The sequence below is a fragment of the Ranitomeya imitator genome, chromosome 2 (assembly GCF_032444005.1).
Source record: "Ranitomeya imitator isolate aRanImi1 chromosome 2, aRanImi1.pri, whole genome shotgun sequence".
NCBI lineage: Eukaryota > Metazoa > Chordata > Amphibia > Anura > Dendrobatidae > Ranitomeya > Ranitomeya imitator.
The window spans coordinates 189,773,999-189,787,716 of NC_091283.1; the positions used below are offsets into that span (position 1 = coordinate 189,773,999).

Sequence of the window (13,718 nt, forward strand, 5' to 3'; positions counted from 1 at the left end):
CACGGTCCTATGAATTTATCCGCTTCTCTCTAATCCCAAGTCAAGTTCCTTGTAAAATTCACAATCTATCCTCCCTCTGATAACACATTCTAGGGATCGTTTATTAGAAAATCTTGCAATATGCTTATTGCGTATGAAAGTCATAGTATTTGCTGCCTGGCCTTGTGTGGGTTTCCTCCGAGTATGACCGGTTTCCTCCCATATACTGATGGGTTAAAGACTTCCTCTGAAACGTGCCCTGGTATGGTTTGCGTCTGCACGAGATATGAAAAATTAGATTCTGAGCCATACTTAGTAGAGGCAAAAACATCAGTGGATATGCTCTTTGCACCCCTTTAAATGAATATACACCGTAATGAATACCGCTCCTCTCCATTCCATGCATCATTTCACCTGGACCCGTTGAAGAGTGGTAAAGCGAAACGGCCGTTGTCCTCTCTCCCCGCACCCCTCTGTACCTTACCATCTAAGATGAAAGTCGTGAAATAAAGGACTTTTCATTCTAGCTGCCATGGTGAGTGCAGCATACTTTTTTTCTGAATTATTTACATTCCATGCATCTATCTATGGTCAGCCAATCATTTTATATGACTGCATGGCTGGCTGCAGCTGGCCCCGTGGTACAAACAACCCCTTCACATTTCTGAATCTATGGCAGAGGTCCCCAACCATCTGCCCTTTTTTAATCACAACTAGGGGTTGTGAGCCTTAGGTAGGCCACTGGTTGAGATAGCTGAATCGCACAGTCATGCCGGTTGGCGCTTTAAACCCCTTTTCGATGCAAAAATGAAAGACTTTGCATCAGTTTGTGTACGAGTCCCTGCTTGTAAACCGCTTACAAGGCTGACATTTTTTGTTTTCAGTCTGAATTTTGCTTTTTTCATATAACGTTGTAACAAAATTATAATTAGAGACTTTTTTTCTTCACCCTGATAAAGCAGATTTCCCTTCTAAACAACAAAGAAAATGGAATGAAAGCTTTGTAAGACACAGCCTCATGTGGTGTGCCCGATACAGAGACCTCAACTTAATTGTCGAATATTATTAGAGCACCACAACATTTCCTTCAGGAAAACGCTGACCTCATCACACTGACAGAACCCAGAAGAGGTCAGGGCAGGGTGCAGCTCGAACATGGAATTCAGGGGAGGAAACTCAAAGGGAACAAGACCGCCAAAATGTTCTCATTGCAGCCAGAGATCCAGCTATTTAAAGCTTGGACGCTTATGCTTTTTCAATATAGGGGGCTTTATAGGCAGGAAACATGGTGGATCAGTGGTTTGCACTGTTTTACAGCAGCATCGGAGACCTGGGTTCGCTATGACCAAGAGAAACATCACCATGGAACTTGAGGTTCCCATGATTTATGTGTGTGTAGGTTAGAGAACACCACATTAGTAAAAGTTTTGCAAAACACAATGACGATGTAAATCATCACCTTATCGTCACTTATTTTCTACAATCAGCTACAGAAAGTTAAAGTCCATTAAAGAGAATCTATCACCAGATTTTAGGGGTGGAGACCCTGATTCCAAAGAGGAATAACTTACTGGGGTGCTCTGTGCAGTTTTGACAAAATCACTCTTTTCTCTGCTTGTAGATCTAACAGTGCTGAGAATGCGGAGCTGTGTATAACCCCGCCCACACCACTGATTGGCAGCTTCCTGTGTACGATGTCAGCAAGTTACCAATCAGTGGAAGGGGAGGGGCTATACAGAGCAGGAGGACTACATGGCATGAGACGCCTAGTCCTCCAGTGATAATCTCCTGCTAATAAAACACTGATTTTATTTAAACTACGAATAGCAGCCCAGTAAGTGACACATCGCTGGAATCAGGGTCTTAGCCTCTAAATCATGCGGCTCTCAAATAAGATAGCAAGAACCTGCTGACGGATTCCATTTGAATGAAGAATGATTAGATTAGACTTTTTAGCGATGTATATTAAGTGATATCGTAACTGAAAAAAACAAGATATTGGTTTCAGGTCAAGTTATTATAGTTAGAGTAAAAGCTACACAATTACATTCACAGTAGATTCCCTTATGCTTTTGTGTTGGTGGGATTAGGGCTGGCTTAGGGTTTAATGATTTGTTTGTGTCTTATCCTTTACATACCTCAGGCACCCCAACAGTGAAATCATGATCTCTAATGTACAGAACAAACGACTAGCATAAGTAATGCATCAGCCATGTCATCCGCTCTCTATTGGAAAGAATGCATGAAATGTTGACTGTGGTATGTGATATTGCAAGAAACAATATTAGAAGCAAGTGATGGCAAACGTTCACCCATATGTAAAGCACATGGGGTGTAACTGATACAAGAAGTACAGAACTTTTACCAAACAATTGTTTTAAAACGTCCTTAGATTAAAAAAAAAAAAAAAAAGCCTGTAGTACACTTTTTTTTTTAAATTCTCAATCACAAAAAAACAGTTGAGCAAAATAGTAACTAGAAATTAAAAATGAAGGGGGATACAGCTACCGTTTCCCAGTGATGAAGCATCAGTGGCCATGTGGAGTAGCAGGGAAAGGCACATATTTCTTACACCAATAGGGAGATCGTACCCACTCAACCGACATGAACATAAAAAGTTGTATTTCCCCAAAAATTGGGGAAGAGAGGAAATAGTCTTAAAATATGCAGGTTATGTAAAAGATTTATTGTTGCATAAAATATATCAAGTGCTGCTTATAGAGAGATTTTTAAGCTGGCCAAACACATAAGATGGCTATAACCAGGGCTGTGGAGTTGGAGCGCATTTTGGTGCAGTCGGTGTCGTGGAAATTGAAGAGTCGCAGGTTTAGCTTACCGACCCCGCAGCCCTGGCTATAACCATTGTTTAGCCAGCTATCTCTTCTGCCAACTTTCCCATGTACAGGAATGCTCAGTTCAACCAGAATCACCTGGTAGTGACTTATTTTCCTGCTGAACTAAAGGATTGGACGCCTAAATTCCAACCGCCGATCCTCATGTGTCACGGCATTATCTGCTGGGGACAGTCAGGAGGCCCTCTTACACATAACATGATCGGCTGATCATGTTAACATTGGCTGACTTTTAATGTGTATGAGGGTATTTATTCTTGTTGTTGGGTCATCCTTGACGAGGACGGTCACTTTGGATATGACATCAGAACTGAATAGTGATATGATTCCTATAATATAATCATAGTTATCAAGGGTGGACATCATTTAAAATAAGATACAAAAGTTGCCTAAGACTAAAATTCCTGACAGATTTTAATACATCAAACTGAGAAGAGATTGATTGTCCAAGAATATACAGTATATATTAATACAAGTATATAACTTAATACGTTATTGTATTAAATATCTTATTCATCCCTAACCATGACGTACAAAGCCATCCACAACCTGTCTCCTCCATACATCTGTGACCTCGTCTCCCGGTACTTACCTACCAGCAACCTCCGATCCTCACAAGATCTCCTTCTCTACTCCCCTCTTATCTCCTCTTCCCACAATCGTATACAAGATTTCTCTCGCGTATCACCCCTACTCTGGAACCCTCTACCACAACACATCAGACTCTCGCCTACCATCGAAACCTTCAAAAAGAACCTGAAGACCCACCTCTTCAGACAAGCCTACAACCTGCAGTAACCACCGATCGACCAAACCGCTGCATGACCATCTCTACCCTCACCTACTGTATCCTCACCCATCCCTTGTAGATTGTGAGCTTTCGCGGGCAGTGTCCTCATTCCTCCTGTACCAGTTATGACTTGTATTGTTTAAGATTATTGTACTTGTTTTTATTATGTATACCCCTCCTCACATGTAAAGCGCCATGGAATAAATGGCGCTATAACAATAAATAATAATAATAATAATTCATCATGTATGAAGAAGACAAGAGACAAAATGTATCTTCAAATTGTTTTCTCATCTTCTATCTTCCGGAGCGTATCACTAACCTGTTTCCTTGCACGCAGGGGGCGGTGTGCTCCTGATTGATGGTTTCTTCACCTGAGCCACAGGTTCAAACTGAGCAGTCTACGTTGCTGCAAACAGAGGAAGCTTTGCCTCTGCAGCACTGGAGGAGCCTCAGCAGCATCGCAGGTACCTCAGCATTGCCTCTGGAGCATCGCAGGAGCCTCAGCTTTGCCTCTGGAGCATTGCAGGAGCCTCAGCTTTGCCTCTGAAGCATTGCAGGAGCCTCAGCTTTGCCTCTGAAGCATTGCAGGAGCCTCAGCTTTGCCTCTGGAGCACCGGAGGAGTCTCAGCTTTGCCTCTGCAGCATGGGAGGAGCCTGCGTTTTGTCTTTGCTGCATCGGAGGATCCTGCGCTTTATCTCTGCGGCATCGGAGGAGCGTGCGCTTTGCCTCTGCGGCATCGGAGGAGCCTGCACTTTGGCTCTGCGGCATCAGGGGAGCCTGCGCTTTGGCTCTGCGGCATCGGATCAGCCTGCGCTTTGCCTCTGCGGCATCGGATCAGCCTGCGCTTTGCCTCTGCGGCATCGGATCAGCCTGCGCTTTGCCTCTGCTGCATCGGATGAGCCAGGGCTTTGCCTCTGCGGCATCGGAAGAGCCTGCGCTTTGGCTCTGCGGCATCGGGGGAGCCTGCTTTTTGCCTCTGCGTCATCGGCGGAGCCTGCGTTTTGCCTCTGCGGCATCGGAGGAGCCTGCGCTTTGCCTCTGCGGCATCGGAGGAGCCTGCGCTTTGCCTCTGCGGCATCGGAGGAGCCTGCGCTTTGCCTCTGCGGCATCGGAGGAGCCTGCGCTTTGACTCTGCGGAGCCTGCGCTTTGCCTCTGCAGCATCGGAGGAGCTTGCGCTTTGCCTCTGCGGCACCATCGGAAGAGCCTCAGCGGTTTTGGAAGAGCCTAAGCTTTGCCTCAGAGCCATCAGAAGAGCCTCAGCTTTGTCTCGGTGCCATCGGAAGAGCCTCAGCTTTGTCTCGGTGCCATCGGAAGAGCCTCAGCTTTGTCTCGGTGCCATCGGAAGAGCCTCAGCTTTGTCTCGGTGCCATCGGAAGAGCCTCAGCTTTGCCTCGGCAGCATCGTAAGAACCTCTGCTTTGCCTATGCAGCAAATCGGCCATTATCAGAGTAGCCATTTCACACTTTATTGTAAAGTAAAGCGCTTGTAAGTGCTGCACTCCTTACCTATGAGACAGGCTAGTTCTGATATGTTACCTTGCACCTGTGCAGTCTATGTGGACTGCATAGGTGGAAGATAAACTGCAACAATAAAAAAGCCCCATCACTCCTGAGAATGGAGAGGATTTCTAATAAGATACATTTTTTACAAGCACTTTTAACCATACAAGAAGATGAGAGGAGGACCAGCAGCTAAACCCTTCTGCAGCTTGTAAGTCTTTTCCTCATGATGTCATGACAAAGTTATACTGAACACTAGGATTACACAATAACCCAGTAAAATAAACATTGCCTTTTACATGCGCTTCCTTTTCTGATACAAGAATGTGGCTTCAATCCTCCCATCCTGCAACAATACCCTTCAACATTAGCTGGTTGTGCAAAGAAGACCTTCAGTACATATGGTAGATACCCTGACGTTGAGTGGTTTGCTCCTTTGCCATAAAAAATAATTGGAATGAGACTTATGGGAAGAGTCCGACATGAACCTGTGAATACGTATATGAAGTTTTTAAGTGTTTGATTTAAAGGTCACAGAAGACAAGTCAGGATTAACATGTTTGCTTTGTCTTGCAGTATAAAGACCTGCTTGTCTGCTCATCTACTCCATGTACTGTAACGTGTGGACTTCTTTCTGATTCAGTGGATGATGACATTGGAATGTTAATAGAAACATATAGTTGTCATCTTCAATGCCTGCCAGTCATCCCTGGTGTCTTGCAGCTCAGGGGTCCTGGAGCTTGTAACCAATCAGGACAACATCTGCCCGGGGTTTGTATGTTTCCTTGTATTTGTGTTGATTTCATCCCACAATACAAACACAAACTATTTTCCTATGACACTAGCCCTAGATTGTATATAAACTATTGAATATGTTGGCGCCATGTAATTCAAGGAAAATAAATAAATGCTTATCTAGGATTTAAAAACAGATGCAAACGCACCTTTTTTTTTTTTTTCCTTTTCTGAAACTGTGGCAGCACATATGCCACTCCCTGTTCTCTTTTCTCACTGGAATAAACTTGACGTGATAGTTTTAATCTCAAAATGAACAAAAAGTTTAAGCGTCAGCCATTTGGTAACGACCAATAGCCACTCCGACAATTCTCACGGAGGACCCTTTTTGTGTAATGTTAATAAAGTTCCCACCGATACAATCCATTTGTGTATTCTATAGTAAAATACACGGCATTACATCACAAAGCCTGTGATCAAACATGTAACTCCACACCCTAAATCAGAGGCATCTTCCATACATGTCTATGGCGAATGGGGAACTACAAATGCATGAATGCCTCCTTTTTATGGGATATACACCAGCTACATGTGATTTCTTCTAAGACTTTAAAGGCTTTGAAAGAAAGGCAGTTCCAGATTTCTGCGGGTACCTTTTGGGTTTTCACCTATCTGTGAGACTCACGGGTAGCCTTTCATTGCTTAGGAGTAGGAGTAGTCTCCAGTATATTATGAGCTAAGGGAGTGACCACAAGAAACTGGTCTGTTATAATCTATCTATCTATCTATCTATTTGTGCATACTAGTCTCTTTTTTTATAGGGCTGTGGGTGTGCTCACTATTGGGAAACCCACCGATCTGATCTTCCAGAACTGGAGTACAATTACCGACACCATTAAATCTGTTAACTTTCCAAACTTGTCAAAGAGAAGAAATCCAGCCAAGCAGTGAAGTGTTTAGGTCTCCCTGGATTACCTATTATGGATGTCATAGGTGCATAAGGGTCTCCACTGCTAAACTTAATGAAGAGCTTGTCCCTGCCAATAGAAGGTGGGCTTACAAGTGACAAGGTGACCCAACAACTGCCCAATTCATCATCTGGACATTTGTAGGTTGTCTGCATTCACAATACATATTTCAAGAGTACCAAATGTACCTTATAGGTCATTATGGGGGTCTTCAGGGCGCAAATGGTGGGATCACCGTGGAAGATTCTACAAATCTGTTGTTAGAAACACTCATTTTGCTCATTGACACACAGCGATTATCCATAGACATTTTTTATTGTACTTTATCTGAGTAGTAGCTTATTCTTATTACCTTACTGAGGGTCATATGACCATTTTTTCTGTAATGACACTCTGTGACCCAAATCAGTCATTAGTTGTCAGACTCAACAGATCATTTCTGCCAGGGATCAAGTTCTGGGTTTGTATGTAGCTTCCAATGCAGTGTGACAGCTGGGACCCCTCCGTGCGCACAGAAGACGCTGCGTCAAAACGCACCTTCATAAGGATTGCTGGGCAAAAGTGCATCTCACAGCCCACACCTGTCACTGAAGGCTGGGTATAAGAACTGCCAAGCAAGGAGTCTGCTGTGGGCTGAAGTGATGGCACCAGGCATGACACAGGGTCCGGGACAATTCTCTTACCTTTCCTTTCTGCAACTTCCAAACTAGATGAGGCGGAGGGGTCGGGCTGCTCCGTCTGCGCTGCCCTGTGTGCTCCTCTCAGTACAGGGGATAATGCCTCTCACAGCTCCCCTGTCAATTGAATTACACCCCCTTGATGTCTCCTCTCTCTCTCTCCCTCCGAGATTGAGAAAGCCTTAATTGGTAAAATAGCAAAGTGAAGAAGAGGGGGGAGTTTATGGCAGCCTGCAGTTTAGGAGAGAACCCCGCCTCCCCGAGCTTTGGGATGAGGTCAGCCTTCATTTTCTCAGAAGCCTGAATTTCTGCACAGCCTCAAGGCAAAAAAATGGGATGCCTGCTCCTAAGGAATTTAACCCCTTGAAGAGGAGTGGGCATATAGTATTGGGTGCTAAGTGGCTTCTCCAAAATGCAGCTGTGTACCCAGTGTCAATGCCAGGGCAGCAGGTCCATGCCCTGACTGATCTCCTGGGATAGTGACCATGTTGAGGAGATACTCCTACTTAGGCTGGTTTCACATTTGCGTTTTTTTGGCATGCGTTTTGCCGCGTTTTGACGACGCATGCGTCGTTTCTATGCTTGCGTTTTGTTGCGGAAATGCAACATGTAGTAATTTCTAGAGGCGTTTTTTTGCCGCAAAAAAAATATGTGTTTTTTTGCGGCAAAAAAACGTATTGCTGACTATGTAAATGCATGCGCTTTTAAGCACATGCATTTGCTTGCGTTTTTAAACGCATGCGTTTCAATAGAAAAAAACAAGAATACACACTGATAAGCCACCCCCCACCATAAAGCTGATAAAGGGATCCAAACCCTAACTCTAACCCTAGGGATCCTAACCCTAGGGATCCTAACCCTAACCCTAGGGATCCTAACCCTAGGGATCCTAACCCTAGGGATCCTAAGCCTAACCCTAACCCTAGGGATCCTAATCCTAACCCTAGGGATCCTAACCCTAACCCTAGGTATCCTAACCCTAACCCTAGGGATCCTAAGCCTAACCCTAGGGATCCTAACCCTAAACCTACCCCTAACCCTAGGGATCCTAACCCTAACCCTAGGGATCCTAACCCTAACCCTAAGGATCCTAACCCTAACCCTAGGGATCCTAACCCTAACTCTAACCCTCGGGATCCTAACCCTAACCCTAGGGATCCTAACCCTAACCCTAGCTATTTCTGTTTATAGTGGGTTTTCTAGTTGCTTTTGATGATTGGCAGCTGTCACACACTTCTCATCATGCGTTTCAAAAACGCAAACGCAGGAAAAAACGCATGTAAACGCGTCAAAACGCCGCGTTTTACCACATGCAAAAATGCATGCGTCTAAAAAAACGCAGTGTTTGCACGCGTTTACATGCGTTTTTTTCACCACCTGCGTTTGCGTTTTTAAATGCAAATGTGAAACTAGCCTTAGAGGTGACAATAGCAGTTTGTGCCTACAGCAGACCGATCAGTGCTTGCTGATTACTTTTTAGTTGTTGTTTTTTTTCTACCTGGAGTACATTTTTAATTACTATTCCTTTTTCTTACACTACTGTTTGTGTTGGAAAACAAAAACTTGGGGGGATATGTAGCGTATCGCTTTAACAAAGTGCCATAAATGTATCAATAGTGACGAATCTCCCCTATTATTTATATGGTAATAATATAGGATGTGTTATCCTGAAGCATTCCGTTCTAATTACTAACTATAACCCTCTTCAGCATCGACAGATTCAGGTCTCACATATCACAGATCTATATTACTTCTTAAAAAGGTTTAATTCAGTTTTCAATTTTTTAATTAATAAACATTTTATATATTACATGTAAGGGCTCGTTAAGACTTCAGTATTTTCCACGTACGAGAAAAACAGATTATGCTGATCAGACTGTGGCCCGATTGTCATCAGTTTTTCTCCTAAGTGGAGAGAAGAAAAAAAATGTTTCACCAGCGTCTTCATTCTGTCAGTCCGTGAAACTTGGACCACCCTAAGGTGTCATCCGACTGCGGTCTGAATTTATTTCATAGACTGGAATTGTCTATTTTGATCCAACACTCAACCCGACATGTCTCCAAAATGTTCCACCTGTTTGAGGTAAAAAATTGGACATGTGAACAGCCCCATAGAATATCATAGGAACGAGCGCTATGTATGCTACGGGTGCACGGATAATACTCGCACAAGAAAATCGGACGTGTGAACAGCCCCATAGAATATCATAGGAACGAGCGCTATGTATGCTACGGGTGCACGGATAATGCTCGCACAAGAAAATCGGACGTGTGAACAGCCCCATAGAATATCATAGGAACGAGCGCTATGTATGCTACGGGTGCACGGATAATACTCGCACAAGAAAATCGGACGTGTGAACAGCCCCATAGAATATCATAGGAACGAGCTCTATGTATGCTACGGGTGCACGGATAATACTCGCACAAGAAAATTGGACGTGTGAACAACCCTTATACTGACTGGAATTCCCTTTTAAGCGCTGGCGCTACCTTGTTGCAGAAGTCCAAAACTATTTACAGATCAATCTCAGAAAAAATCTTTAAAGCACCATTTTTATGGTAAAGGGTACCAAATGCACCTGCATATGTTTAGCATCGAATGAGGATTTTATAGGGAGCTTGTGAGAACAATTTCACAAATGGTAGTAGTGATATGTCCCCCAATAAAAATTACACTTTTTTTTGTTTTATCTCATGTATCAGTCCTGTGAAATTTAGCACAGAAGCCATATGCAAATGCAGCTGGAAGTGCACAGGGGTGTGTTAGTGCACTTGGACTGCTTCTTCCAAGTTTGACACGCCTCCATTGCACATCCAGTCTGATTTACATATGACTTATATGGTAGATTTCTCATGACTAGCATATTAGATTTCTAAAAAATATATATCTTTATTGGGGTGACAAGTGCCTATACAGCCATGTTTGTACGTCCATATGTAAAACCGTAGTTGAGGTTTCCTTTAAGCATGGTAAAACAAAGCATATGACAATGCTCCACCCAAAGGGCTATAAGGCTTGTCAGATCTCTCCAAATCTCTATGAACATCAATGTACACTCCTTATATGACCTGAATATTGGTTAACGTAAGGATAATCCTAATAATGCAACCCATCCCTCCCCTGCCGCAAGGGTAGCACTGCAAAATACAACTACAACACAAAGCCTGGGTATACAGGTGCTTCTCACAAAATTAGAATATCATCAAAAAGTTAATTTATTTCAGTTATTCAATACAAAAAGTGAAACTCATATATAGCGTCATTACAAACAGAGTGATCTATTTCAAGTGTTTATTTCTGTTAATGTTGATGATTATGGCTTACAGCCAATGAAAACCCAAAAGTTATTATCTCAGTAAATTAGATGAACAAAAAACTCCTGCAAAGGCTTCCTAAGCATTTAAAAAGGTCCCACAGTCTGTTTCAGTAGCTCCACAATCATGGGGAAGACTGCTGACTTGACAGATGTCCAGAAGGCAGTCATTGACACACTCCACAAGGAGGGTGTGAGATATGAGAAAATGGTATCTAATTAATATCATTTTGATATCTGATGGAATTCCCAACAATCAGTGATGGTTTGGGGAGCCATGTCATCTGCTGGTGTAGGTCCACTGTGTTTTATCAAGACCAAAGTCAGCGCAGCCATCTACCAGGAGATTTTAGAGCACTTCATGCTTCCCTCTGCTGACAAGCTTTTTGGATATGGAAATGTAATTCTCCAGCAGGACTTGGTACCTGTCCACACTGCCAAAAGTACCAATACCTGGTTTACAAACAACATTATCACTGTGCTTGATTGGCAGCAAACTCGCCTGACCTTAATCCCATAGAGAATCTATGGAGTATTGTCAAGAGGAAGATGAGACACCAGACCCAACAATGCAGACGAGCTGAAGGCTGCTATCAAAGCAACCTGGGCTTCCATAGCACCTCAGCAGTGCCACAGACCGATCGCCTCCATGCCACGCAGAATTGATGCAGTAATTGATGCAAAAGGAGTCCCGACCAAGTATTGAGTGCATTTACTGAACATACATTTCAGTAGGCCAATATTTCGGATTTTAAAATTATTTTTCAAGCTGGTGTTATAAAGTATTCTAATTTTATAATTTACTGAGATAAAGACTTTTATGTTTTCATTGGCTGTAAGCCATAATCATCATCAACATTAACAAAAATAAACACTTGAAATTGATCACTCTGTAATGACTCTACATAATATGAGTTTCACTTTTTGTATTGAAGAACTGAAATTAACTTTTTGATGATATTATAATTTTGAGAGAAACACCTGTATGTAGTGCCCCGTACAAAAAAAAAAGAAGTGACTCAAAGAATAATACAATAATACGTCATTTTAATTTAAATAATAAAATCCATAAAATACAGAAGGTACCTCACTAACTAGGGACGCAGGACAATCTTTGAAAAATATTGATAAATGCAATACAATAGACTATACTAAATTTAATCGGATGAGAGTCTATAGACAAAAAGCTCAGATGCCAATTCCGATGTTTAGTCATTCTTATGCAGTCTCTTTCCTTTCTATCCAGCTACAGTTGTGCTCAAAAGTTTACATACCCCGGAAGAATTTTTGCTTTTTTGACCTTTTTCAGAAAATATGAATGATAACACCAAAACTTTTTCTCCACTCATGGTTAGTGGTTGGGTGAAGCCATTTATTGTCAAACTACTGTGTTTTCTCTTTTTAAATCACAGCCCCTCTGCCTTTGGATAGGAGACCGTGCGGCGTGACATGGGGTCACGATCATTGCTATGGTGACCCAATGTCGTCATGATCACAACATCCGGGTCACCAGAGCTAGGAAAGTTGCTGATCAAGTAGAGTTCATGATCAGTAACTTTCTCTGTAAGTGCAGAGCTGACAGTTTGTACAGCATAGGGATGCAGCTGCACCCCCATACTATGAAAGTAAAACATTTTTTTAAACAATTGTAAAAATATTTTAAAAAAAAACAACAAAAATAATCATAACAAAACAAAAGATATTTTAACCATAAAAAAAATTTGTATGAAAAAAAATCAAACAAAAGTGCACATATTTGGTATTGCCGCGTCTGCAACGACCTGACCTATAAAACTGTCCCACTAGTTAACCCCATAAGTGAACACCATAAAAAAGGTAAAAAACAATGGTTTATCATCATACTGCCAAACAAAAAGTGGAATAAAATCAAAATCAAAAAGACGGATATACCGTATATACTCGTGTATAAGACAAGATTTTCAGCACATTTTTTTGTGCTGAAAACACCCCCTTCAGCTTATACATGAGTCATTGTCCAGAACATGGAGGGGGGAGGGGTAGCGGCAGGAACTGGATAACAGAAGATAACATACTCACCCTTCTCGCGCTGTCGCTGCATCTCCGTACTGGTGCCGGCAGCTCTTTCTGTGCTGAGAGGTCACGTGGTACCACTCATTAAGGTATTGAATATGCACGAGTCTCCACTCCCATAGGCATGGAGCGCATATTCATTACCTTAATGACCGCTTAGCACAGGAGAGCTGCGGCGCCGGTACGGAGATGCAGCGACGGCGCGAGGAGGGTGAGGACGGGGGTTTGTGTGAGCCATGCATATAATGATGGGACGGAGGGGGTGAACCACGCAGGATCGGGGGAGCCATGTATACAACAGGGGAAGCCACACATACCAAGACAGGGGGAGCCATACATAGCAGGACAGGACGGGGGAGCCACGCATAGCAGGACAGGGATGAGGGGACAATGCATACCCGGCTTATACTAGAATCAATAAGCTTACCCAGTTTTCCATGGCAAAATAAGGTGCCTCGGCTTATACTCAGGTCGGCTTATACTCAAGTATATACGGTAAATAAACATGGTAATGCTGAAAAAGTCATCTTGTCCCGCAAAAAACAAGCCACCATACATCTCCATCTGCGAAAAATAAAAAAAGTTATAGCTCTCAGAATAAAGCGATGCAAAAATAATATTTTTTTTCTATAAAATAGTTTTAAAGTGTAAAAGCGGCAAAACATAAAAACTACATAAATGACGTGTCTCTGTAATCGTACTGACCCGAAGACTAAAAGTGCCCTATCAATTTTACCACATGTGGAAAGTCATAACTCCCCCTCCCCACAAAAAAAAATAAAAATTCCTGAATTGCTGGTTTTTGTTCATTCTACTTCCCAAAAATTGGAATAGAAAGTGATCA

General features: G+C 42.6%; 1 protein-coding gene across 4 annotated transcripts in view; it reads right to left on the reverse strand.

Moving 5' to 3' along the window:
- The window catches only part of FLNA (filamin A), a 144,247-nt gene extending 136,569 nt beyond the window's left edge, over nt 1-7,678 (reverse strand). For 3 of the 4 annotated variants that reach the window (XM_069748390.1, XM_069748389.1, XM_069748387.1), the window contains exon 1: nt 7,512-7,678. The gene's annotated coding sequence lies outside the window, so the exon portion shown is untranslated. The remainder of the gene's footprint in view (nt 1-7,511) is intronic. The other variant, XM_069748388.1, reaches the window with a different exon arrangement.
- Between the last annotated feature and the right edge of the window lie 6,040 nt (nt 7,679-13,718).